The following is a 15,923-nucleotide window of genomic DNA, read 5'->3' on the forward strand; positions in this document are numbered from 1 at the left end:
CCTTCCCCATCCCCAGAGATTCTATGCTAGGATGGAACTCAAGCATTGTTTTATCATGTTTAACAAATGCCCCAGGAGATTCTTATGCCCATCAGAATTTGAAAACCTCGGGTCTAGTCAGTCCACATTTTCACTCTCCAGACAGATTTTAATAAAATAAATTACTTTCTTCAAAGTAATTGCTATGCACTAAGACTGCAGTACAACGTAGTAATTCAACACCTGGGCTCAGGAATCAGGCTCACTGAATACACATGAGCAAATTACTTAAAACTTTCTATGCACCAGTTCCTTATTTGTAAGATGAGAATGATAACAACAGTACATTTCTCATAGGTTTGTTGTGAGGATTAAATGAGATGATATGTCTAGAACTCTTAGCATAGTGCCAAGGCATATAGTAGGTGCTCAATAAATGTTGGATGTTATTATTCAAAGACTCCTGTCATTTCATCAGAACCAGGTTGATGGTGTATCCTATTAACCTTGGCCTAAGGACAGTGTCCAGGGGCGCTCCAAACCCTTTGCAATTGTATGTTAAATTCTATGTGTGAAATTTTGCTGAGGAATGGATCTATAGATAGCTCTTCCCAGATTTTCTTTTTTTTTTTTAATTTATTTATTTTATTTTTGGCTGCGTTGGGTCTTCGGTGCTGCGCGCGGGCTTTCTCTAGTTGCGGCGAGCGGGGGCTACTCTTCATTGCGGTGCGCGGGCTACTCATTGCAGTGGCTTCTCTTGTTGCGGAGCACGGGCTCTAGGTGTGCGGGCTTCAGTAATTGTGGCATGAGGGCTCAGTAGCTGTGGCTCGCGGGCTCTAGAGCGCAGGCTCAGTAGTTGTGGTGCACGGGCTTAGTTGCTCCGCGGCATGTGGGATCTTCCCAGACCAGGGCTCGAACCCGTGTCCCTTGCATTGGCAGGCGGATTCTTAACCACTGCGCCACCAGGGAAGCCCCCAGATTTTCAAAAGGGGTCTGTGACACTATACTGAGCTCTAGAAACTTGCTGCTCAAATAGTGCCCTCAACTGGCAGTGTCTGCATTACCTGAGGCTTCTCAGAAAGGCACACTCAGATTCCACCGTGGACCTACTGAATCAAAATCTGCATTTCAGAAAGATCCCAAGTGACTCCTGTGCACATTAACGTTTGAGAAGCAATGCTCCAGAAATTTCCCAGGTTTCCCTGATAATGAGAATCACCTGCTGTGCTTATTAAATATGCAGATTATCTGGGGTCTTGGAAATTCTGATTTATTAAATCTGGTAATTTTTTAAATTACTCTGTGTGATTGTTATATTTAGGGAGGAAACACTGCTTTCAAAAATGAAGCTAGCAGCAAGTTAAGAATTTGTTAGATAACCTGTTTATAGCTGAACCAGCCTTGCTGCACCAGACTCTTCCCCTTTGCATACAAGAACAGAGGAGATTGAAGTCGATACTTCAGCTGCTTCAAATCCCAGAGGCTTCCCAGTTCTTATCCATATGAATCCTTGTGATAAGTCCCTCTGTTTTCTGTAACCAGCTTGAGTCTATATACCTAGCTTCAAAAAATGCCTAACACAATGCCACTAATTACCATGGTGGATTTTTTGAGGGTTGTGTTTGTTTGTTTGTTTGTTTTGGTTTTGGTTTTTTATTGAAGTATAATTGACATACAATGTTAGTTTCAGGTATACAATTCTGTGATTTGACATTTAAATACATTATGAAATGATCATCATGATAAGTCTAGTAATCATCTGTCCCCATACAAAGTTATTACAGTATTATCGACTATATTCCCTATGCTATACATTATATCCTCGTGACCTGTTTATTTTATAACGGGAAGTTTTTACCTCTTACTCTCCTTCACCTATTTTGCCCACTTCCCTCCCTCCTCCCCTCTGGCAACCACCAGTTTGTTCTCTGTATCTATGAGTCTGTTTCGGGTTGGTTTGGTTTGGTTGGTTGGGTTTTTCTGGGTTTTGGTTTTTTTTACATTCCACATGTAAGTGAAATCATACGGTATTTGTCTTTCTCTGTCTGACTTATTTCACTTAGCATACTACCCTCTAGGTCCATTACCTTAGGGTTTTTAAAAATATTTGATACATATAAAGGAATATTTGTAATGTGTGTAAATTGTAAAGCATAAGAAAATAAACACCTTAGGGCTCACTACCCAACGTAAGAGCTAAAACGTCTCCAATATTGTTGACGTTACCTGAGTGTTCCTTCCCAATCCCAAACCCCCAGCCTGCTCCATTTTCTACCGCCACTAACCCAGAGGTTACTACATTCTAAATTTTGTCTTTATCATTGCCTTTATTTAAAAGAAAATCATGACTTTACCACATATTTGTCCCTGGTTAATATTTTACATGTTTTGAGCTTTATAAAAACAGTATCATATCATGTACATTAGTAAGTGAGGATTTGCTTTTTCACTCACCATTGTTTCTACTGCTTATTCATGCTTCCTGTTGCTACAGATCAGTCATTGTCACTAATGGATAAATTTCTCTTTAGGTGAATATGCCACTCATTATTACTCCATTCACCTATCAACAAACATCTGGGTGGTTTCCTTTGGACTTTTAAAATGCACTTCGAAAAATACACGTATGAACAGTCTTGTATATGTTTCTTGGTGCACTTTGGCAGGAGTATCTCTAGAGCATTTAATAGGAGTGGAATTGCTAGGGTATTGTGGTAGGCGGACAATGGCCCCCAAAGATCTTGTTAACTTACATGGAAAAAGAGTCTTTGCAGATGTGATTAAGTGAAGGACCCTGAGATCAGGAAATTATCCTAGATCATCCAGGTGGGCTCTAAATGCAATCACAAGTGTCCTTATAAGTGGGAGGCAAAAGGAGATTTGATTCCAGACGGAAGAGAAGAAGGCAAAATTCCCTGTCAACAGTTTGAATCAGTGCAGTGAAACTGATTTTGGACTTCTGGTTCCCCAAATGTGAGAGAATAAATTTCTGTTGTTTTAAGCCATCAAGTTTGTGGTGATTTGCTACAGCATCCATAGGAAACTAACACAGGTGTGCATATGTTCAACTTTACAAGATAAGGCCAAACAATTTTCAACCCAAATTAGCAAGTATCCAGAAACTATGATGTGTCAATGTCATGTATCAAATATTAGCTCTAATGGTGGTTCCAGAATTCCTAAATTCTTAAATTCCAGAATTTAAGAAACCTCTCTTAAAGCTGTATTTACATAACACTTTCAAAACAACTGGAAAAACAATCAAAAGTCCTATCAGAGAATATGGGTAGAGAGAGTAGGTTGCCATTGACTGGCACATTCTCAAGTTATTATTTTGCTGGCTTGTTAATAACAACGGAGTTCTCTGCTTGTTATATTATTCTCTTATTGTTGGGGACCTTGGAAAGATCATCTTCTTGGCCCCAGGTCAGGGAGGTATAACCAGCTCTCAGATGTGTGAATGGGTTTTTAGAATCACTGGCATGCCATGTGTTTACTTGAATGATTTGCCTATTTATGAAGTTATTTTTGTTGTTACACCAAGGGCAGGTATATGTAGGAGCATTTCCCTGATCTCTGTACCTTGCAGAAACAGCACTTCTTTTCATGACAGAGCCTCCAAGGACAGTGAAGAGGTCGAACTGTAAATAAGCCCTCTGTGCCCTTACTCCTTGCATATCTGTTTTGATGCAATACAGTTAAGAACTCCCAGTCTTGCCAAACTTCTGACATTCTAGGATCATTATTGCTGCTGCCGATAGTGGCAGCTCATAAGGGGTGAAAGCATGACATATTTCTTAAAAAATGCATTTCCAACAATCAGGAGAAGGAAGGTGTATTAGTTTTCTATTGCTGCTATTACAAATTGCCACAAACTAGTGGCTAAAAACAACACACATTTATTATCTTACAGTTCTATAGGGCAGGATTCTAACGTGTCTCACTGGGCTAAAATCGAAGTGTTGGCAGGACTGTGCTCCTTTCTGGAGGCTCTAGGGGAGAATCCATTTCTTTGCCTTCTCCAGCTTCTAAAGGCTGCCCATATTCCTTGGCTCATGGTCTCCCTCATCCCCACAGCCAGCAACATTGCACCTCTCTGAACATTCTTCAATCGTCATATCTCCTTCTGACCACATCTGGGTGAAGTTCTCCAGTTTCAAGGACACCTGTGATTTTAGTTTGGGCTCACCCAGATATCCCAGGATAATCTCCTCAAAGTTCTTAATTTAATTACACCTGGAAAGTCTCTTTTGTCATATAAAATTACGTATTTACAGGTTCTGGTAATTAGGACATGGATACCTTTGGAGAGGAAGCATGATTCTGCCTACCACAGAAGATTTGTTTAAAGGGGAAAATAGAGAACAAATGCTATGCATACTTAGCTGCAAGTGCTATAGACATATAAGCCATATAAGCAACTTGTTGTGCAGAGGGCCTATTAGAGCATTGGAGGTTGAATCAATTGCCAATAACCAATTATTTAATCAATCATGCCTATGTAATAAAGCTTTCATAAAAACTCACAAGAACAGGCTTTGGAGAGCTTCTGGTTTGGTGAACATGTGGAGATTTGGGGAGAGTGGTCCCTGTGGAGAGGGCATGGAAGCTCTTGGCCCTTTGCCCATCCCTTGTCCTATGCATCTGTATCCTTTATCATATCCTTTTATAATAAACTGATAATCCAGTAAGTAAAATGTTTCTCTGAGTTCGTGAGCTATTCTAGCCAATTAATCGAAACAAGGGCGGGGGTATGGGAATCTCTGATTTTTAGCCAGTTGGTCAGAAGTACAGGTAACAAACAACCTGGACTTGCAATTGACACCCTGAGTTGCAGGGGGTCATCGGAACCTTCCATTTGTACAGCCAGTTGGTCAGAAGCACAGGTAACCTGGGTGTCTAAAGCAGAGGGCGGTCTTGTGGGACTGAGCCCTTTACCTGTGGAATCTGATTCTACCTCCAGGTAGATAGTGTCAGAATTGCTTTGAATTCTCAAACAACCTGCGGGCATCCAAGAATTGGTTGTTTTTATGGGAAGCCTACACACACACACACACACGCACATATTGGAACTGGATCTGGGAAGTACTTTGCAGTTGGATATATTGGTTGTCTTTTGAGGAGCAGAAATTCTTAATTTTAATACAATCCAGACCAATGTGTCAATTTCCCCCTTTATGGTTAGCATTATCAATGTTCTTTCTAAAAAGAAAAAGAAGCAAACAAACCCTTGGTTTATATTTTAATTTTAACTTTGTTTTTTTTTTCAAAGATGAATGCTGTGCGCGGACTTTCTCTAGTTGTGGAGAGCAGGGGCTACTCTTCGACGTGGTGTGCGGGCTTCTCATTGCGGTGGCTTCTCTTGTTGTGGAGCATGGGCTCTAGGCACACCGACTTCAGTAGTTGTGGCTTGCGGGCTCTAGAGCACAGGCTCAGTAGCTGTGGCACACGGGCTTAGCTGCTCTGTGGCATGTGGGATCTTCCCGGACCAGGGCTCGAACCCATGTCCCCTGCATTGGCAGGTGGATTCTTAACCACTGCACCACCAGGGAGGTCCCTGAATGCTCATTCTTTTAGAAATGTATGGATAATGAAAAAGAAAAAAAGATGAAAAAATCAACAATAATTCAATACCCCCAAAACAAAGACAATTAGTGTTTATTTTTTTTGTCTGTGTTGGGTCTTTGTTGCTGTGCACCGGCTTTCTCTAGTTGCGGTGAGCGGGGGCTACTCTTTGTTGCGGTGCACAGGCTTCTCATTGCAGTGACTTCTCTTGTTGCGGAGCACGGGCTCTAGGCGTGCGGGCTTCAGTAGCTGTGGCACGTGGACTCAGTAGTTGTGGTACACAGGCTTAGCTGCTCCGCGGCATGTGGGATCTTCCTGGACCAGGGCTTGAACCCGTGTCCCCTGCATTGGCAGGTGGATTCTTAACTACTGCGCCACCAGGGAAGTCCAGTATTTTTAGCCTTTAAATAACTCTGTATGGGGACAGATAGTCACTAGACTCATCATGGTGATCATCTCATAATGTATGCAAATGTCAAGTTACTATATAGTAGATCTGAAACTAACATAATATTGTACATCAACACTTTAATTTTTGATTTAAAAAATTATATGTCCTAGTTATTGAGTGAGACTAGTTACATAGAAATTTTGATTTCATGGAATTTTAATAAATAAAAATATTAAATGTACCAACTTACAGTGAAAAATTAACCCATTAATCTCAATACGTCTGCTTTCTCCTAAATCTTAATTGTTTTCCCAGTAATACTAGACTTTCAGTTTCCTAAGGATGTTAACACTTTGCTACAAAAATGTGGTGGAAATCTAATGTAACAACCAACTGATATTTGGTCCACTGGACTGCCAGGGAATTCCCTAGACTATGATCTTACTTTTCAGCAGAAATTTTGCAGGCCAGGAGGGAGTGACACAATATATTTAAAGTGATGAAAGGAAAAAGAAAACCAAAACACAAGACAACAACAACAACAAAAAAACAAGGACTTCCCTAGTGGTGCAGTTGTTAAGAATCTGCCTGCCAATGCAGGGGACACGAGTTCAAGCCCTGGTCCCGGAAGATCCCACATGCATTGGATCAACTAAGCCCATGCGCCACAACTGCTGAGCCTGCATTCTAGAGCCCACAAGCCACAGCTACTACGCCTGCGTGCCACAACTACTGAAGCCCATGAACCTAGAGCCCATGTTCCGCAACAAGAGAAGCCACCACAATGAGAGCCTGTGCACTTCAACAAAGAGTAGACCTGTTCACTGCAACTAGAGAAAGCCCGTGTGCAGCATCAAAGACCCCACACAGCCAAAAATAAATAAATAAATAAAGTTATATTAAAAAAAAAAGAAGCAATAATGCTCTACCTGGCAAGGTATCATGCAGAGATAAAAAGTTTTACAGACAAACAAAAGCTAAAAGAGTTCAGCACCACCAAACTGGCTTTACAAAAAAATGTTAAAGGGACTTCTCTAAGGAGAAAAGAAAAGACCACAACTACAAAAAAGAAAATTATGAAAGGAAAAAATCTCAATGGTAAAGGCAGATATATGGTAAAGATGGTAGATCAACCAACCCCTTATAAAGCTAGTAGGAAGGTTAAAAGACAAAAGTAGTAAAATCATATAATCATCTCAGTAGATGCAGAAAAAGCTTTTGATAAAATTCATCATTGATTTATGATAAAAACTCTCCACAAAGCGGGTATAGAGGGAACATACCTCAACATAATAAAGGCCATATATGACAAATCCACAGCTAACATCATTCTCAATGGTGAAAAGCTGAAAGCATTCCCTCTAAGATCAGGAACAAGACAAGCATGCCCACTCTCACCACTTTTATTCAACATAGTATTAGAAGTCCGAGCCACAGCAATCAGAGAAGAAAAAGAAATAAAGGAACCCAAATTGGAAAGAAGTAAAACTTTCACTGTTTGCAGATGACATGGTACTATACATAGAAAATCCTAAAGATGCCACCAAAAAACTATTAGAATTAATAAATGAATTCAGTAAAGTTGCAGCATACAAAATTAATATGCAGAAATTTGTTGCATTTCTATACACTAACAAAGAGCTATCAGAAAGGTAAAATAAGAAAACAATCCCATTTACAATTGCATCAAAAAGAATAAAATACTTAGGACTAAACCTAACCAAGGAGGTAAAAGACCTGTACTCAGAAAACTATAAGACATTTATGAAAGAAATTGAAGATGATACAAATAAATGGAAAAATACATCATGCTCATAGATTGGAAAAATTAATATTGTTAAAATGAACATACTACCCAAGGCAATCTACAGATTCAATACAATCCCTATCAAAATACCAATGACATTTTTCACAGAACTAGAACAAATAATTATAAAATTCATATGGAAATACAAAAGACCCCAAATGGCAAAACGATCTTGAGAAAGAACAAAGCTGGAGGTATCACATGTCCCTATTTCAAGTTATATTACAAAGCTACAGTAATCAAAACAGTATGGTACTGACACAAAAACAGACACATGGGTCAATGGAACAGAACAGAGAGCCCAGAAATAAACCCATATTTATATGGTCAATTAATCTACAACAAAGGAGGTAAGAATATACAATGGGAAAAAGACAGCCTCTTCAACAAATGGTGCTGGGAAAAGTGGACAGCTACATGCAAAAGAGTCAATATATACACATCATATACAAAAATAAGCTCAAAATGGATTAAAGACTTAAATGTAAGACCTGAAACCATGAAACTCCTAGAAGAAAACAGGCAGTATGCTGTTTGACACCAGTCTTAGCAATGTTTTTGGATCTGTCGCCTTAGGCAAGGGAAACAAAAGCAAAAATAAGCAAATGGCATAACATCAAATTAAAAATCTTTTGGCACAGCAAAGGAAAACTATCAACAAAATGAAAAAGCAGCCTGCTGAATGGGAAAAGATATTTGCAAAGGACACATCAGATAAGGGGTTAATATCAAAATGATACCAAGAACTAATAAAACTCAACATCAAAAAAACAAACAATCCAATTAAAAAATGGGCAGAGGACCTAAATAAACATTTTTTCAAAGAAGACATACAGAGGGCCAACAGACATGTGAAAAGATGCTCAACATCACTAATCACTAGGGGAATGCAAATCAAAACCACAATGAGATACTGTTTCACACCTGTCAGAATGGCTGTTATCAAAAAGACAACAAAGAAGTGTTGATGTGGATGTAGAGAAAAGAGGATCCTCATGCACTCTTGGTAGGATTGTAAATTGTTATAGCCACTATGGCACAGTATGAAGGTTCCTCAAAAAATTAAAAGTAGAACTGCCACATGATCCAGCAATCTCATGTCTGGGTATTTACCCAAAGGAAAAAAACCCCACTAATTCTAAAAGTTATATATACCAATGTCATTGCAACATTATTTAAAACAGCCAAGATACAGAAGCAACCTGAATGTCCATTGAGAGATGAATGGATAAAGAAAATGTGGTATATATATACAATGGAATATTACTCAGCCATTAAAAAATGAAATATTTCCATTTGCCACACCATGGATGGATCTAGAGGATATTATGCTAACTGAAATAAGTCCCTGGTCAGGGAACTAGATCTCACATGCCGCAACTAAGAGTTCACATGCCACAACTAAAAGATCCCACATGCTGCAACAAAGATCCCACACATGGCAACGAAGATCCAGTGTGCTGCAACTAAGACCCAGTGCAGCCAAATAAATAAATAAATAAATAAATATTTTTTTAAAAAGTCAGACAAAGACAAATACCATATGTGGAATCTAAATAACAAAACAAACAAACAAATAAAACAAAATGAAAAGACTCATAGATAGAGAACTGGTTGTTGCCAGAGGGGAGGGGTGTGTGTGGGACAAATAGGTGAAGGAGATTAAGAGGTACAAACCTTCAGTTATAAAATATATAAGCCACAGTGATGAAGTATACAGCATAAGGAGTATGACCAATAATATTGTAATAACTTTGTATGGGGACAGATGGTTCCTAGATTTATTGTGGTGATCATTTCATAATATATGCAAATGTCAAATCCCTGTGTAGCACACCTGAAACTAACATAATATTGTAGACCAGCTATACTTCAATTAAAAGAAAGGAGATTCCAAAAAGTAGGACAGGGAATGGTTTAGCGGGTCTAATATTAGTCAAATACCAGGTGTTAAGATAATAAATGACCTCTGATTATACTTGAATTCAAGATTTGGGGTTTTAAAAATTATGTCTACCTATGTGTTTTTATGTAAGAAGAACTTTTAGTACAATAAGGAAGACAAAATTATATAAGATTCTTCTGAACCTTAAAAGAATTAATAACTCAAGAAAGCCTAAATGGAGTATTAAATCAGAATTATATTAGACTGTGTTCATTTCAAATTTGTTAGAAACTTGAAATATGATGCTAAGTACAACAGCATATATGAAATGGCAATATGATTGGCAGTGCTAGAAAATTTAGTTAAAGTAAACCTAATAAAGAAAGCAGAACATTTGCTGAAAACCGCATAGGAAATTGTGTACTCTTATTGAAGCTTGTCAGTTTATCCCCCTTCCAGAAAAAGGTTGGACCCCTTCTTGATTATATTCAAGTTAAGGTGCGAGCCAGATACATCTATCCCTTTCACAAAGTGTTCACAGATGTTCTACTAGATTCTAAAATGCTCTGTTAGATTCTACTAATATCCGTTGGCCAGAACTGGGTCATATTGCCACCTTAGCTACAAAGGATCTGGGAAAGTAGTATTATTAACTAAATGTACCACTTCCCTGAGGGGGGAAGATGGAGCTCTATTTTTAAGAAAGAAGGGGAGAAAGAATCTGGTTAGAAAATTATAACAATGTCACAAAATGTTTATTGTATGTTAGAGTGTCTATCAGAATATGTGTGCATGTATTAATTCAGATGTTTGTGTGAGCCTAATGTGTGTGTTAAGGTCAACAGAATTGGTTATAAATTCATTCAATAGGATTTCCTTGGTGGTCCAGCGGTTAAGACTCTGTGCTTCCAATGCAGGGGGCATGGGTTCCATTCCTGGTCGTGGGAAGTTCACGTGCTGCAGGGTGTGGCCAAAAATTAATTTTAAAAAATTCATTCAATGAATATTTGTTTCTTGGGAAAAAAGAGAATTCGTTTTTTGCAGATTTGGCCCTTCTCCTTATCAATATCTCATCTATTATTTTGTTTTATTTCTTACTTATTTTACACCCAACTGCTGTCTGAGGATGTACCTCAAGGACCACAGTCCTGGGGAAAGGAGAGAGCTGAAGAAGTGGGGCTGTGAGCCTGGATCTGGCTTGGACCTGAGCAGTTTTCTTTAATGTTTTAAATATTAGGTTTCTATATAAAATTTTATTTGAAAAAAGTGTTCCATTTACTCATTTTTAAAAATCCTGGATTATGGACAGTGCTTTACAAAGAGCAGATTAATAAAAGTTTCCAGAATTGCACGGTCCGATACACTTCATGTTTCTGGGAATCAAGCTCTTGATAGAGGTGTGATTTAATGCAGCTTGGAGACATGGGTTTGAACAGGCTCATTAGTCTGCATTTTAAGTATTGTGTTTATTAACTACCGTGGTTTGAAACTATCTGACACCTGTTAGCCAGGAACAATGTATGCATAAACCAGGGGATGAGAAACCAGGGCAGCAAACATTATGATCAGGAAACACTGTGGTTTCCTAGGTTAACAGCTAAAGAACCATTTTAGCTAGAAGCATCCTCTCGCTCTGACATGACTATTTTTTAAAATACTTTATTGAAGTATTAGCAGATGTAAAGTAGTATATACAGGATGGATTAAAAAAATGACTATTTTTTAGACTTTTCACTAAAATCTTAGGTGGCTTAGATGTGCTATCAAGAAATATTTTTTCATCTTTGAAACATTGGCTTATTCCCTTAGTAAAATTATGGAATGTGACTTTTTGTGTCTTTTCCTATCTTTACAGATATAAAGAAAATTTTAAAAATTGCTTATGTATTTTTTTGCCTCAAATAAGACATGTTTTATAGCCACACTGAGTCCCACACAGGATGTGGTTAAAGCCAGCCACTAGCATTAGTAGTTAAAAACAGTGAAGGGTAAGTGTCTCATGTATACAGTATTCATATGGCTTAGAAGTATGAATTCACTGGGTGAGACATTTTGCATTGAATTGATACTTACAAAGTTAAAGTGAGATCATGAAATGATATAATCTTTAGTGGAAGTGAAGGACGTAATTATATATAATGTAATTATTATTTTACTTTAAAATATATGCACAATGTCCCTTGATCCAACAATTCCATTTCCCAAATAGATGTGCAAAGATAAATATACAAGGATGTCTACTCCATTGTTTACAATATCAAAAAACTAGGAACAACAAATCTTTCTCAGTAGAGATTAGAAACAATACTATGGTACATCCCATGCAATGGGATACTACATAGTCATTTTAAAAATGGAGTTGATACTTACATCTGGACTTTGAAAGATGTCTAGATATATTGTTATGTGAAAAAAAGCAAATTACAGAACAGAATATATAGTATAAGCCATTTGGTAAAAATATCAAGTGATTTATATATAATAAATAATATGTAGTAGATATATATTAGACAGTATATATCAATATAGATATTGTATATATCAATTACTTTATGTTTTATATAATATATATAATCTTGATATATACTAGATAATATTATCATCTGTTGTGGGTTGAGACTCTAGGAAATGTTAGTTTCTCCTTTATTTCTTATGTAAATTGTTTATAGAATGTTTGATAATTTATAATACAGTATAATATTATATATATGATTTATAATACAAAATATATAAAATTTCTGCATAGAAAAAAAGCTGTTACAATAATTGTTTCTAATTCATGGAACTATGAAAGATTTTTAAAAATTATTTGTGCTCTAATAATTATTTTTCCATGTGTATATGCTGTACTTTTTTTTTTGCATTTTTATTTTTATTTATTTATTTTTTTAACATCTTTATTGGAGTATAATTGCTTTACATTGTTGTGTTAGTTGCTGCTGTATAACAAAGTGAATTAACTATACATATACATATATCCCCATATCCCCTCCCTCTCACGTCTCCCTCCCACCCTCCCTACCCCACATCTCTAGGTGGTCACAAAGCAAAGAGATGATCTCCCTGTGCTATGTGCTGCTTCCCACTGCCTATCTATTTGACATTTGGTAGTGTATATATATCAGTGCCACTCTCTCACTTCGTCTCAGCTTACCCTTCCCCACCCCGTGTCCTCAAGTCCATTCTCTATGTCTACGTCTTTATTCCTGTCCTGCCCCTAGGTTCTTCAGAACCATTTTTATTTTTATTTTTAGATTCCATATATATGTGTATATGGTATTCGTTTCACTCTTTCTTACTTCAATCTGTATGACAGATTCTAGATCCATCCACCTCACTACAAATAACTCAATTTCATTTCTTTTTATGGCTAAGATTCCGTTGTATATATGTGCCACATCTTCTTTAACTATTCATATGTTGATGGACACTTAGGTTGCTTCCATGTCCCGACTACTGTAAATAGAGCTGCAATGAACATTTTGGTACATGACTCTTTTTGAATTATGGTTTTCTCAGGGTATATGCCCAGTAGTGGGATTGCTGGGTCGTATGGTAGTTCTATTTTTAGTTTTTTAAGGAACCTCCATACTGTTCTCCATAGTGGCTGTATCAATTTACATTCCCACCAACAGTGCAGGAGGATTACCTTTTCTCCGCACCCTCTCCAGCTTTATTGTTTGAAGTTTTTTTTTTTTTTAAAGTATTTATTATTTTATGGCTGCGTTGGGTCTTCGTTTCTGTGCGAGGGCTTTCTCTACTTGTGGCAAGTGGGGGCCACTCTTCATCGCGGTGCGCGGGCCTCTCACTATCGCGGCCTCTCTTGTTGTGGAGCACAGGCTCCAGACGCGCAGGCTCAGTAGTTGTGGCTCACGGGCCCAGCTGCTCCGCGGCACGTGGGATCTTCCTAGACCAGGGCTCGAACCCGTGTCCCCTGCATTGGCAGGCAGATTCTCAACCAGTGTGCCACCAGGGAAGCCCTGAAGATTTTTTGATGATGGCCATTCTGACTGGTGTGAGGTGATACCTCATGGTAGTTTTGATTTGCATTTCTCTAGTGATTAGTGATGTTGAGCATCCTTTCATGTGTTTGTTGGCAATCTGTATATCTTCTTTGGAGAAATGTTTATTTAGGTCTTCTGCCCATTATTGGATTGGGTTTTTTGCTTTACTGATATTGAGCTGCATGAGCTGCTTGTATATTTTGGAGATTAATCCTTTGCCAGTTGCTTCGTTTGCAAATATTTTCTCCCATTCCGAAGGTTGTCTTTTCATCTTGTTTATGGTTTCCTTTGCTGTGCAAAAGCTTTAAAGTTTCATTAGGTCCCATTGGTTTATTTTTGTTTTTATTTCCATTTCTCTAGGAGGTGGGTCAAAAAGGATCTTGCTGTGATTTATGTCATAGAGTGTTCTGCCTATGTTTTCCCCTAAGAGTTTTATAGTGCCTGGCCTTACATTTAGGTCTTTAATCCATTTTGAGTTTATTTTTGTGTATGGTGTTAGGGAGTGCTCTAATTTCATTCTTTTAAATGTAGCTGTCCAGCTTTCCCAGCACAACTTATTGAAGAGGCTGTCTTTTCTCCATTATATGTTCTTGCCTCCTTGATCAAAGATAAGGTGACCATATGTGCATGGGATTATCTCTGGGCTTTCTATCCTGTTCCATTGATCCATATTTCTGTTTTTGTTCCAGTACCATACTCTCTTGATTACTGTAGCTTTGTAGTACAGTCTGAAGACAGGGAGCCTGATTCCTCCAGCTCCATTTTTCTTTCTCAAGATTGCTTTTGCTATTCGGGGTCTTTTGTGTTTTCATACAAATTGTGAAATTTTTTGTTCTAATTCTGTGAAGAATGCCATTGGTAATTTAATAGGGATTGCACTGAATCTGTAGATTGCTTTGGGTGGTATTGTCATTTTCACAGTGTTGATTCTTCCAATCCAAGAACATGGTATATCTCTCCATCTGTTTGTATCATCCTTAATTTCTTTCATCAGGGTCTTATAGTTTTCTGCATACAGGTCTTTTGTCTCCTTAGGTAGGTTTATTCCTAGGTATTTTATTCTTTTTGTTGCAATGGTAAATGGGAGTGTTTCTTTAATTTCTCTTTCAGATTTCTCATCATTAATGTATAGGAATGCAAGACATTTCTGTGCATTAATTTTGTATCCTGCTACTTTACCACATTCATTGATTAGCTCTAGTAGTTTTCTGGTGGCATCTTTAGGATTCTCTATGTATAGTATCATGTCATCTGCAAACAGTGACAGTTTTACTTCTTCTTTTCCAATTTGGATTCCTTTTATTTCTTTCTCTTCTCTGACTGCTGTGGCTAAAACTTCCAAAACTATGTTGAATGATAGTGGTGAGAGTGGGCAACCTTGTCTTGTTCCTGATCTTAGTGGAAATGGTTTCAGTTTTTCACCACTGAGAATGATGTTGGCTGTGTGTTTGTCATATATGGCCTTTATTATGTTGAGGTAAGTTCCCTCTATTCCCACTTTCTGGAGAGTTTTTATCATAAATGGGTGTTGAATTTTGTTGAAAGCTTCTTCAGCATCTATTGAGATTATCATATGTTTTTTATTCTTCAGTTTGTTAATATGGTTTATCATATTGATTGATTTGCATATATTGAAGAATCCTTGCATTTCTGGGATAAACCCCACTTGATCATGGTGTATGATCCTTTTAATGTGCTGTTGGATTCTGTTTGCTAGCATTTGGTTGAGGATTTTTCCATCTGTGTTCATCAGTGATATTGACCTGTAGTTTTCTTTCTTTGTGACATCTTTGTCTGGTTTTGGTATCAGGGTGATGGTGGCCTTGTAGAATGAGTTTGGGAGTGTTCCTCCCTCTGCTATGTTTTGGAAGAGTTTGAGAAGGATAGGTGTTAGCTCTTCTCTAAATGTTTGATAGAATTCTCTTGTGAATCCGTCTGGTCCTGGGCTTCTGTTTGTTGAAAGATTTTTAATCACAGTCTCAATTTCAGTGCTTGTGATTGATCTGTTTACATTTTCTATTTCTTCCTGGTTCAGTCTGGGAAGGTTGTCCTTTTCTAAGAATTTGTCCATTTCTTCCAGGTTGTCCATTTTATTGGCATAGAGTTGCTTGTTGTAATCTCTCATGATCCTTTGTATTTCTGCAGTGTCCGTTGTTACTTCTCCTTTTTCATTTCTAATTCTGTTGATTTGAGTTTTCTCCCTCTTTTTCTTGATGAGTCTGGCTAAAGGTTTATCAATTTGGCTTATCTTCTCAAAGAACCAGCTTTTAGTTTTATTGATCTTTGCTATTG

This window comes from Eubalaena glacialis, chromosome 4 (assembly GCF_028564815.1).
Source record: "Eubalaena glacialis isolate mEubGla1 chromosome 4, mEubGla1.1.hap2.+ XY, whole genome shotgun sequence".
NCBI classification, from domain to species: domain Eukaryota; kingdom Metazoa; phylum Chordata; class Mammalia; order Artiodactyla; family Balaenidae; genus Eubalaena; species Eubalaena glacialis.